This window comes from Rattus norvegicus, chromosome 10 (assembly GCF_021556685.1).
Source record: "Rattus norvegicus strain SHRSP/BbbUtx chromosome 10, alternate assembly SHRSP_T2T, whole genome shotgun sequence".
Classification (NCBI taxonomy): Eukaryota; Metazoa; Chordata; class Mammalia; order Rodentia; family Muridae; genus Rattus; species Rattus norvegicus.
Window position 1 is genome coordinate 10,640,304 of NC_141543.1, and position 12,152 is coordinate 10,652,455.

The window sequence follows — 12,152 nt, forward strand, 5'->3', positions numbered from 1 at the left end:
TGTGTTGTGTGTGCATACTGTACTCTTAGAGGCCCACAGAGGACATGGAATCCCCTGCCTCTGGAATTGTAGGGCTTGCGAGCTGCCAGATGTGTACTGGGAACAGCAGTCAGGGTCCCTCACAGGTGCAGTAGAGCTGTGCCCTCTCTGCAGCCCAGAAGTTTTCTTTTCTTTCCTCTGAGACATGAAGGCCCAGTTGACCCCAGACCTTCCATGCAGCTAGCTGAGAGTGACCCTGGAGTTTTGGCTGTCCTGAGTGCCCCTACTGAGATTCGGGATTACAGAGCTACACTGCCAGGTTTCTGGAGATCCATCCTGTTGACCCTACGATTTCGTGCATGCCAGGGAATCACCCCACCAGCCCAGCCCAGCCCTGAGGCTTTTTTTTTTTTTTGAGTCACAACATTGTGACTATAAATTGAGTTCTTACACACGTGGTTTTTACACATTGGTTCTGCTGGGATCCAGGTCCGAGGAACGTCACAGCTGTGTGTTGGAGAAGGTGGCGGTGGGGGACTTTGCTGTGGCCCCTGGAGTAGCAAGGAATGAATTAGAACCAAAAGCCACAGACAGGCGGTCTGTTTCCTTTCTCCCCTCCTCTCCAGTTCCCATCTTCCCCCAGATTTATAGAAAGCAGACAGCTGTGTGGGGTCAGCTTCAGAGGGAAAGTTAGGGTACTGTTCTGGAACTGGGGAAGTGGCTCAGGTTAAGAGCTGGTCCACTCATAATATTTGGAGCGTCTGGAGACGGGCTTCTCTTATTGTCACAGATGAGGAGAGGGGAGGCACCATGTCTGTGCAGTCACAGATGATGCCAAATGTCCCACAGAGGCTCTGGCCCCAACATCACCCGTGCTAGGCTTGAGATGTGGCTTTGAAGCTCCCTCAGCATATGGTTATGGGTATAAGGATATGGGGAGCTTGGTGTGTGTGTGGTCAGACAGTTTCATATATTGAAAGTTAATTTTGGTCATTTCCCACCCTCCCATTCTCCCCCTCCATCCTCTGCCCTTTCCTGCCCTTAAACTCTGTAGGCCACACATCAAAATAAGACACGAAGGGAAAAGATAAAGAGCTCTTGCTGGAGCATAGGATGGGATACAGGAAAACTCTTCTTTTTTTTAATTTTTATGGTTAGCATATAAAATATTTAATTGTGACATTTTCATACCGGCATGTCATTGCACCTTGTTCATAGTCACTTCCTGCCAACCCCCTCCCCTCCTCCCTTCTCCCCTTCCCCCACCTTCCTGCCCCTCCTTCACCTTCCCCGCCCCTCCCTGCTGGTCTTCCTCCCTCTAGTTGTCTTCTGAATCTTGCTTGTTTCCCTTAGTGCTCTCTTGTTCCGTCTATTTTCCTGCAAATGTCATAATTCCACTCTTCTTTACAGCTAAATAAAATGCATGGTGTAATGAACCACATTTTCTTTCCTTTTTTTTTTTTTTTTTAAAAGAAAGTACTGGCTCTTGCAGAGGACCCAAGCTTGATACCCAGCACCCACACCGAGGCTTAGAACCATGTGTAACTCCAGGTCTAAGGTACCCAGTGCCTTCCCCGGGCTCCGCAGACACCAGTCTGCTGCATCTACACACACACAGACAAAATACCCACACATAAAATAAAAATAAATAAGACGTAAAAAAAGATACAGTTTCCTGGTAACATGTAAAGAGGTTTCGGGTGAGACTGGAATGGCGGAGAAAGCTCTGGAACCTCAGACTTCGTTGTTTGTGAGTGGTGCCCATAGCATGGTATGATGTGTTTGTGTTGTAGTGAGTCGCTGAGTGACTCCCAGGATTCTGGGGTTGGAGGGTTATGAGTCCTCTTGCCAAATGATAGACCCCCTCAACCACAGGACTTCTTAGACGGCAAAATTCTTGGTCGCTCTGGTCCCTTACAAAAAAATGTCGAACCTACAGATTTGGGGTTAAGTACAGATTCCCCCCACACTAACCATCGTCTCAGAAACCGCTGTGATAATTACTTATCTGACCTAAACAAAGCCGGTGTAGTGTCACTTGCCGAGTATCCCACTTGTCACTTGCTTGAGGGAGGCGAAAGACCAGGTTCAATACTGCCTGAAAAGTCCAACTGAAGTTTGGAGAGGCGGCTCAGTGGTTAAGAGGCTTACTGAGGATCAAGGTTCAGTTCCCAGAAACCACATTAGCTGAGTCACACTTGTCTGGAACGCCAGCCTTCAGGAGCCAGGGGCCCTTTTCCGGCCTCTGGAGACAACTATGTCCCTGTGAATATATACACGTAGATACATGTAAGTAAAAACAAACCTTTCCTTTAAAACTCCAAAAGGAAAAAAAAGACAATGTAACCTGGGTAAGAAATTATTCTATTTATTGTCTTGGGAACAATAAAAAGTGGCGTGCATACTCCGTGCAGCCGGCCTGGGTTTTTTCCAAACGTTTTTAGTCCACGGTTGGTTGACTATGCGGATGTGGACACCCCAGATAGGTTCTTCCTTCAGCCTGTAATTAGAGGCTGTGCAAACAGGAGGGACCTGACACACAGTTCACAGGACAAAGGGCTGCGGTCAGGTTACTTTAACATACATGGGAGAGTTGGGCTGGAACGGGGGCCGGCAGACAGTTGGCTGAGGACTTTTTTTTTTAACCTAAAAGGGGGTTTATTTGTTAGCTGTGACTGAGGAGAACATGAAAGTGGCAAAGGCTGCTCCCCTCTCTCCCGCGACCTCATCTGCTTCCTGTGGAACTGACGTCACCCCTGATGTGTCCTCCCAAGGTGTGCGTGATGGAAGCAAGTGTGACTAATGCCGATGCTATTACCGTCTTGCTGCCCTGGCTTGTTCACGCTGTGACCTTCCTCAGAGATGACGTGTACTCTCCACATGCACAGTCCCCATGCTGCCTTGATGGCTACGTACTGTATCCTGTGGAGGGATGGTTGTGTAGTCCACTGCCCCCTCCCGCAGCTCTACAGAGAGAGCCCAGTATTCCGGTGGGCAGAGCCATGTCTCTCACAGAAGGGAAAACCACGGCCAAGATGCTCATGCACACTGACTCTCAGCTGACTCCTCCATGGCATGAGCCTCAGTTTACCATCAGGGGAGGCCTGTGCATCCACACCCCAGCCAGTTCCCATGTGATCGTCGGTGGGTTAGAAGCAGTACCACGACATTAGGCGTGGGTTTTCTCTCCCACATAGGCTTCTTTATCTTATTTTCTCTGTGTATTCATGTTTGTGTTCACAACTGTACATGTGGAGGCCAGAGGACAGCCTTGGGTGTTATTCCTCGGGTGCCGTATGCATCTTAGTAAGGCTCGCCTGCCAGTGAGCTCAGCGCTGGGTTTTCCTGTGGATTTAAGTTACGGTTTCTCCTTGAACCTGCAGCTCATAATCTGGGTCACTAAACTGTCCAGTGACCTCCAGGGATCCGCCTGCCTCTGTCCCCTACCTCACCCCCATCCCACTCCCACCTCCAGCTCTGGAATTACAAATGAGTAGTGCCGCACTGTGCTTGCTCCCCCTCCCAGAGACGAAAACTTAGGTTCCCATAGTTGTAAGTCAACCATTTTACCTGTTAAGCTCTTTCTTCAACCCTAGCAAACATTTAATATAGCTTCAGATTTACAGAAAAATTAGCCCAGGAAGTTCATGTGTATGCTTAGTGCACTACAGTAAGAGAGTTCTTGAGGCTAGAATAAGTAGAAACCTGTCCTCTTGGATCTAGAGGCTCAGCTGCAAGGTGCTGGCTTCTAGTGAGGCCTTCTCGGTGTCCTCTTGAAGGGTGGTTATGCATTTGGGACAGAATATATCCGGGACACAGTATTCTGCTCCTGCCTCACATGGCCTTATCACATCTGAAGTCCACTCTATTCCTGTCACATCAAAGTCTTGTTCAGAACAGCTCCAGTCTCAAGTCCAGAGTCTCTCAGGAGTCAGACATGAGTGAGACTTAGGGACACAAACTCGGCAAATTTGCATTATCAGCCTGTGAAAAAAATGTATGTCTGGAGGACATTCCCTGCCTAGAGAGAGGACTCTGAAAGAAAAGAGGATGACTGGTCCCAGCTGACTTCTCGATCCAACAGGAGAGACAGTACGACATTTTCACATGTGAGTTTCACACGGTGTCTCACTGAGCCTGTACCCCATAATCCAAGGTGACTAAATCCAGTCCAGTGAGCTCCAGGGACTCGCCAGCTCAGGAATTACAAACCAGTACTGGGTGGTGCAGGCCGGACTCTAGTCTTACGTGTGTGTGTGTGTGTGTGTGTGTGTGTGTGTGTGTGTGTTTTGAATTATGGGGTGTATGTGTGTTCTGGTGAGTGTGGAAGCTAGAGGCCTTGAATCATCTAGAGCTAGTTACAGGCAGTACTGAGCACCTGCAGATATGGGAATTGAACGTGGGTCTTCTGCAAGAGCAGTCAAGTTCTGCTAACTACCGAGCCGTCTTTCTAGTTGCCCCTCTTTCCTTCCCTTTTTTTGAGACAGTGTCTTGCTGTGTTGTGTAACAAGCTGGCTTTGAATTTGTGATTTTTTTTTTTGCCTCTGCCCCTTGAAAATAAAGATTACAAAGACCAAAGGCACATACCCCAGAACGTTTATGTGTATTCATTTCTACTAAATATATTACATAAATTTATATAATTAAATAAATATACTCATATAAATAAATATCTATTATATATATTCCCCCCTTTTCTTTCTCTTTTTTAGACAGGCTCTTGTGTAGTCCAGGATGGCCTTGAACTTCTGGCCCCGCTGCCTGCTTCGTAAATGCTAAGATTACAGACAAGCACCACCATACCTGGCAGAATCTCTCCTTCCGTGTGCCGCCCCCTGAGGTCCCGGGCAGCTCTGCCTCCCACCCCTCCTAGACGAGTGGGTTCAGCATTTGGTGACTTCGCACTGGCTGATGGGGACTCACAGCAGCATCCCCTCTGCCATGTCCCTGCTCTAGCACTGTGGTCTTCCACATTGGAGGGGCTTCTCATTAGAGTCGGGGGGTAGTCTGGAGGCTTTCTGGGCTCCTCTGTAAGCCAGGCCTTGAGGTCTCAGCTTTCCTGAGACCCACTTGCCTGCTGTCTTTGTCCAGAGACCCCTTCTAAACAGTGTCTTCAGCAGACGGTCACCTGGCCACACCCTTGCTTTCCTCCAGGGGTGCCCCACATTTCCTTATGTGGCTAGGGTGAGTGGTTTCCAGCTGCCCTATGCTTCCGGTTTACTTATGAATTCTATCAAGTCATTTCTCTGTTTTGCTAGAGGTGGTTAAAAGCAACCCCATAGGACTTCAACATCTTTAAGGTAGTTTCTTATGACAAATGTGTTCTTACATTCTGCCTCCCGTAGAGCCTCAGGGCATACTCGTGTTTTTGCTACTTCAGTTTGTTTGTTTGTTTGTTTGTTTGTTTGTTTTTTGCCACAAGGTGTCTTTTATTTTCATCAATCATACAGATAATTTTCTATAATATCCCAGGGCAAACCGGTGAAATTTGGCAGTCCGGTTAGTGGGGGCGTCCTCTTCAGAGACCCAGGCGCCGGCGGCATCGGCGCGCAGTGCCCAGGTTCACAGTGCAGCTTGTGGCTCGCGTCCATCTTGCAGGTGGCTCTTCGTCCACATCACGAGGGGATCTTGGAGATGAAGGGGTGGGGTGGGGAAATCTTCCTAGGCTTTTAGAAGATTTCACTCCTCTTTTCCTGTTCAGTGGTCTCTTTGGTCGGCAGTGTTCTTCTCCTGCGTCTTGGTTTTCTTCAGCTTGGCCTTATTGAAGCTGGCGATTTCCCCCATGTCTGGCTTGTCTGCCATTTTCTTTTTTTTTTTTTTGGTTCTTTTTTTTCGGAGCTGGGGACCGAACCCAGGGCCTTGCGCTTCCTAGGTAAGCGCTCTACCACTGAGCTAAAAATCCCCAGCCCCTTGTCTGCCATTTTCTTACAACTCTGATGTGCGAACCAAGGCGATAATGGGTGGCCGTGGATTCTCGTCTCGCACTCCAGGTACTCCCACTCGAGTTGCTGCAGCAAGAGACCGCTACTTCAGTTTTTACTGAGCTCTCAGCCTGGCATTCTGGCTGTGACTGCAGTGAGCTCAGGGTCCTTTCTCACTTTTGGAGGTACCCTAAAGTCACTTTCCTCTCCTGTTTGGGCTGCTGCTGGCCTCTCCCCCTCCAGCTGGTTCATTTCGGTTATCCATTAGGGTACCACCTATGTCCTGGGTCCTCATGGTTTGTGTGCTGCAGCGAGAGGACACCTGACATTTCTGTAAGACAGTCCAGCTCAGGGCTGTGCATGCCAGCTGAATCCCGCTCTAGTCCTGCTTTATTTATTGCTATCGAGACAGGGTTTCTCAGTTATGTGGCTGTGGCTATCCTGGAACACACTATGTAGACTGGGCTGGCCTCGAATGCAGAGATCCACCAGCCTCTGCCTCTGAGAACTGGTTGTTAAAGTACAACTACGCTTGACTTTTTCTTTCTTTCTTTCTTTCTTTCTTTTTTTTTTTTTTTTTTTTGTTCTGTTTTTCGGAGCTGGGGACCGAACCCAGGGCCTTGCGCTTCCTAGGTAAGCGCTCTACCACTGAGCTAAATCCCCAGCCCCCGCTTGACTTTTTCTAATCCTACTTAAAAAAAAATACTTTTAGAAGCGGGCAGTGGTGGTACATTCCCCCCCCCCCCCAAGCTGAGGACAGAACCCTGGGCTTAGCTAGGCAAGTGCTACCACTGAGCTAAATCCCCAACCCCAGGTGGTACATCTTTAATCCTAGCACTCACAGAGGCAGGCAGATCTCTAAGTTCAAGACCAGCCTGGTCTACAGGGCAAGTTCTAGGACAGCCAGGGCTACACAAAAGAAACCCTGCTTCAAAAATAAAATTTTAAGAAATATTATTTATTTATTATTTATAGAAACAATCTCACTGTGAATCTCTGGTTGACCTTGAGCTCCTTATATAGCGAAGAACAATGACCTTGAACTTCCCATCCTCCTGCCTCTCCCCTTGTTTAGGTGCTGGTGATCACGCCTAGGGCTTCATGGCCCTAGGTAGGTCTTAAACAAGACCTCTACCCTTTGAGCTCTATCCTCCTCCTGGAACTGGGTAAACTTATAATCAACAGAAACTAATTAGTTTACAGTTATAGGAGCTGGAAGTCCATTAGCAAATGGTATTAGGGAGGGACTTATGCCAAGTCCTGTAGCAGAGGCCTGAGACAGAGGAGGAGGGGCACTAACCTGCCTTTTCCAGTGACCCTTATCACCAGATACATTGATCTGTTCTTCAGACCTCACTTCCCAGGTTTTCAGCGTGGAGTCAGGTTTTCAGCGTGTTCTGTTTGAGGACAGGTGGGGCTAACAGTGCTCAGAGCTGCCTGCTGTGAATCCTCCCTACCACTGAGGACTCTGCATGGCCACTCCTCAGCCAGACTGCTCATCTCCTGGGATGGATGCTACCAGTTCTTCTGTCCTGTCCAGGGTCCCACATCGTGGTTAGTTGTCCTGTCTCGCTCTGCTGTCTGTTGCAGATTGGTTTCTCTGGCTCATTTGCCGTGATCTGGTCCACTCCGAGGTGTACTGGTTGGGTTCTACGTGACAGGTTTTCATCTGGTACAGATATGCTGGCTGCTGGGAGTGTGGAGAGCTGTAGTGTTCTCTCCCATAGTGGTGGCAGGTTCATGGAGCCCTCCCTGTTTTGAGAGGGTGAAACCTGCCTAGAATGGGAAGACGCACAGGGCATGACCAGGAGAAAGCCTGTGCTGTTTGTAGGGTTTGAGTTCAGGAGGGACAGAACTCCGAGTTGTTAGCGACCAACTGTGGAAAAAAAAATACAAGTCAGGGCAGCATTATCTTGCCAGGAAGATGTGGTCACTAAGCCTCTGCTCAGAGCCTGAGGAAAACAGAAACTAAGCAGGGGCTGTGGCCAGGGAAGGAAGAGGCCTAGTGCAGAAGGTGCACCTGTGAGGGAGGGTGCACCTGTGAGAGAGGGTGCACCTGTGAGAGAGGGTGCACCTGTGAGAGAGGTGGCAGGGTCAAGGAGTAGACTTCACTGTGATAGAGAAGAGGTGAGGCCCCTATGAGGCCTGGACAGAGGGCTGGCTGAGAAGACAGGGGCTGTTGTACCAGGAACCCTCTGGAAGCTTACAGGCCTTAATTACACAGAGGGAAGCCAACCCACAGCTTAAAATGGTGTCAGAGGGGCTGAAAGTATAGCTCAGTTGGTAGAGTGCTTGCCTAGCAGACACAGAGACCCATTCGGTGCCCGGCCCAATGTAACCCAGCCACGGTACCAGAGACCTAAAATTCCAGTACTAGAGAGGTGAAAAATAAGAAGGGTCAGAAGTCTAAGACTGTCCTCAGCTTTATAGTGAATGTGAAGCCAGCCTGGGATACGTGAGACCCTGTCTAAAAACAATACAGTAACAAGGGATGGCGGGGAAAGAGACACATCCTTAGGGCCGAGGTTAAGGTGCCATCTTGGCTTTGTTCTGGTAGTCTTTTGGACTTCCCTGGCGCCTGGGGGCGGAGCTCTACCTTGACCTGTGGCTTCTTCCTCTACATTTTCTGGGGTTAGGGTAGCCTCTGACCTGTCTTCTTTTGAGAAGGGCTCTTCTGATGACAGGCAACCCTCCGTTCACTGCCTTCAAGAGTTGCTGGAGTGTGGGTAGCATCTTGGGGTAAACCAAGTTAAAGTCGCAGAATTTACTTCTGCCCCTGGAAAAGGCAGGGTTGGTTCAGATGACAGGTCTTTCTGAGTCACACAGGGTGGTGCCAAGAGGAGCCCACTCATGAGTCCAGCTGTTGAATGGCTCTCCCTAGGGGGCTCAGAACCTGGCTGTTTGTACTGGTGACACAGGGATATGCTGAAATCCTTTAGCCTACAGGACATTCGGAGGCTCAGGAGTCAATGTCTTCCCTCTAATTCCTTTCAACCTGTCTTGTCCCTTTGTCCCTCATGACAGAGAGGAAGGATCATGTCTTTCCACTCCTCTCCTACACCCTTGTCCTTACACCCATCTCCCTAACGCACCACCTTATCCTTCCCTAGACCCAGGGATGGATGGATGCCAAACCTTGGGAGAAGCCCCTTCCATGGAGCTGGGAACTTGTGCCACTGGGAGCACTCACCAGTGATTACAAAATGCCTGCTCGACTGGCATTTTCTTTTCCTCTCTCTGGTTTCAACATGCCCCACCACCTCCACATTTCCCTGTTCAATGTCTGTCCACCCACATCGTGGCTTGCTTGACCTCCTGCATGGACATTCCAGGGCGCCCTGCTGAGCCATATTTCACCCTCAGGAATCTGGAGGTAGCAAAGGGCTGGCTGCAGACTCAGTTCGGAAGGCCGCTGCTCTGCCCAGCTCTCACCAGAGCCTCATATCCGAACGGAAGTGTGAAGGTGCCTGTGTGAATGCTTGTCTTTACGTCAGCGACTTCTCTTCTTAGATTCCAAGTCAGGGCTTTTGTTCCCAGATGACCCATTGCAACTGTGTGCGGAGGCCAGACGTCAGCTTTGGCTGTAGTTCCTCAGGAGTTATCGTAAGCAAGGATGGCTGTCCAGTGAGCTCCCCAGAGTTAGTAGCCCGTCTCTACCCCCGGTTTGATCACAGCCTAGTGTTTTTTTGTTTTTGTTTTTTTAAAAACATGGGATCTGGGGATCAGACTCGCGTCTTTGTACTTTCAAGACAAGCATATAACCAACTGACCTATCTCCCTCACACACCCCTTTTTGAGAGGGTCTGTATAGCCCAGCCTGGCCTTGGCCTTCCTGTCCAGCCTCCTTGGGAATTACAGGCCTATGTCAACTACACATAACTGTGCTTCCAGATCTCAAGATGGGCCTCGTGTGGCATTTAAACATAGATACTGTTCTCCACAAGTGTTTTCTCAATACCCCTGGGACCACCTTGTTCTGCATTGGTTGGGACTTTCCTGGATTTTGTATCCAAAGTGTTTCCTTATTCAGGGAAACCTTCTGTCCTAGGTAGGGTGGAGTAGTGGCTCACCTGTGAGTCACCATGATGTTTTGGGCCGTGCTTGTAGCTACTAAGGTGCTATCTTAGTTAGGGTTTTATTGCTGTGAACAGACACCATGACCAATGTAAGTTTTATAAAGGATTTAATTGGGGCTGGCTTACAGGTTCAGAGGTTCAGTCCATTATCATCAAGGCAGGAACATGGCAGCATCGCAGTATCCTGGCAGGAATGGCTCAGGAGGAGCTGAGTTCTATATCTTCACCCGAAGGGAGCCAGGAACAGACTCAGCATCCTCAGGCAGCTAGGAGGAGGGTCTCCAAGCCCACCCCCACAGTGACACACTTCCTCCAACAAGGCCACACCTTCTAATAGAGCCACTCCCTGGCCAAGCATATGCAAACCATCACAGGTGCTATTAACACATTTCCCGTTCTTGCTCTTACGGAACCCACAGGAAGTCAGGAGACAGGGAATGGGGAAGTGCCCTGGACAGCAAAGAGCTAGCTGAGAAGCTGGCAGCTGAGGTGGGGCTCCTGCCTGTCCTGTGTGCTCTGTGGACTTGCCTCAGGTGGGCGCCTTTAACTTTCCTAGGAGTGTGAGAAATTACCTACCGTTTGCCTCTTTTATAGGTGGGAAAACCTGTGTACTAAAGTCCCTTCACAGGACACTGGGTTGTGGGAACAGACATGGAGGTGAGGAAGGTACCATGACAGCTACACACTACAAACACACACACACACACACACACCACACATACACAACACACACGCACACACCACACAAACACCATACACACACACACACGCACACACCACACAAACACACCACACACACGCACACACCACACAAACACCACACACACACACCACACAAACACACCACACAAACACCATACACACACACACCACACAAACACACCACACAAACACCATACACACACACACACCACACACACGCACACACCACACAAACACCACACACACACCACACAAACACACCACACAAACACACCATACACACACACAAACACACCATACACACACAAACACCATACACACACACACCATACAGACGCACACCACACACACACACCATACACACACACACCACACAAACACACCATACACACGCACACACCACACACACACACCACACACACACACACACACACACACACACACATATGGGTAGGACGACATGATAAGGGCACGTGACACCTGGGTATGAACCGTGCCTTTGACTGTGCTTTGTGGAGGAGCCAGACGAGGCCAGAGCCTCTGAAAAGTCACACAGCACAGGCTTGGATGTAGGGAATGAGGAGGGGCTTGCCCAGCCATCAGAGGGAGACCTATGGAGGCAGCCTGCTTGGGGACATGTAAGTAAGACTGCTGCTGCAGACCTTTGCAGTGGTGACAGAGAGGAGACAAGAGCACGGGGTCAGGGAGGGACCCTCGTGGTCTTTGAAAGCCAGGACATCCTAGTTAGGGTGTGGTGCGGGTGGGTGGTCACTGGTTGGTTTTGGATCTTCGGTCCTCGGAAGGGCTAAGAACCAATATGCAAGCTTGAATATTAAACTGTGCTTGGAAAGTTCTGGCAATTTCTTCATGCCCTTCCCACCACGGTTGGGGATTTTCATTCTCAGAAGAAAGTAAAACACCCCTAAAAGTTAGGGTGTGAGTCCTCTCTAAGAAGTCACAGCAAGGAAGACACTGGGTGCTGCTCCTCAGGAGAGCCTCGCCCTACGCTTCTCTGACTCATGAACGTCATGTAAAAATAACTAAGTTTCTAAGACGAGACCTCATTGTGTGTATGTGGTGATGCTGGTGTCCTTTATCTCTCCCCATTTTATCTTCTGAGGCAGAGTCTTTCCCAGAATTCGGAGCTGCCAGCTGACTAGAATGGCTGACTGTGGCACTCTGGGGTTGTCTCTCTCTCCACCTGTTCAGTGCCAGGGTTCCAGTTGTCCACACTGTGGCTGCATTTTTATGTGTCGGTGCCAGGGGTTAGAACTCAGGGCCTCATGCTTATGTGGAAAGGAACTTACAGACTGACAGTCATCTGTCCCACAGCTCCTTAGTGTGTTCGCAGCCGAGACTCACTGCGTAGCCCAATCTGGCTTTCCCTTTTTGATTCTCTTGTCTCTACTGTCTGAGTGCAAGGTTATGTCACATGCTAGCACGCCTGGCAGAGTTAACCATTTAAAGCCAACGG

General features: G+C 49.5%; 1 protein-coding gene and 1 pseudogene across 4 annotated transcripts in view; one reads left to right on the forward strand and one right to left on the reverse strand.

Moving 5' to 3' along the window:
• Litaf (lipopolysaccharide-induced TNF factor) overlaps nt 1-12,152 on the forward strand; it is a 36,666-nt gene that overhangs the window by 8,442 nt on the left and 16,072 nt on the right. Inside the window, exon 1 of one of the 4 annotated variants that reach the window (XM_087574207.1) lies at nt 2,174-2,268. The exons of 1 other annotated variant lie outside the window; for it this stretch is intronic. The gene's annotated coding sequence lies outside the window, so the exon portion shown is untranslated. Of the gene's footprint in view, nt 1-2,173; nt 2,269-3,841; nt 4,089-10,382; nt 10,510-12,152 lie in introns of those variants that run through there. 2 more of the 4 variants (XM_087574205.1, XM_087574208.1) reach the window with 2 other exon arrangements.
• Tmsb10-ps2 (thymosin, beta 10, pseudogene 2) lies at nt 5,558-5,781 on the reverse strand (annotated as a pseudogene).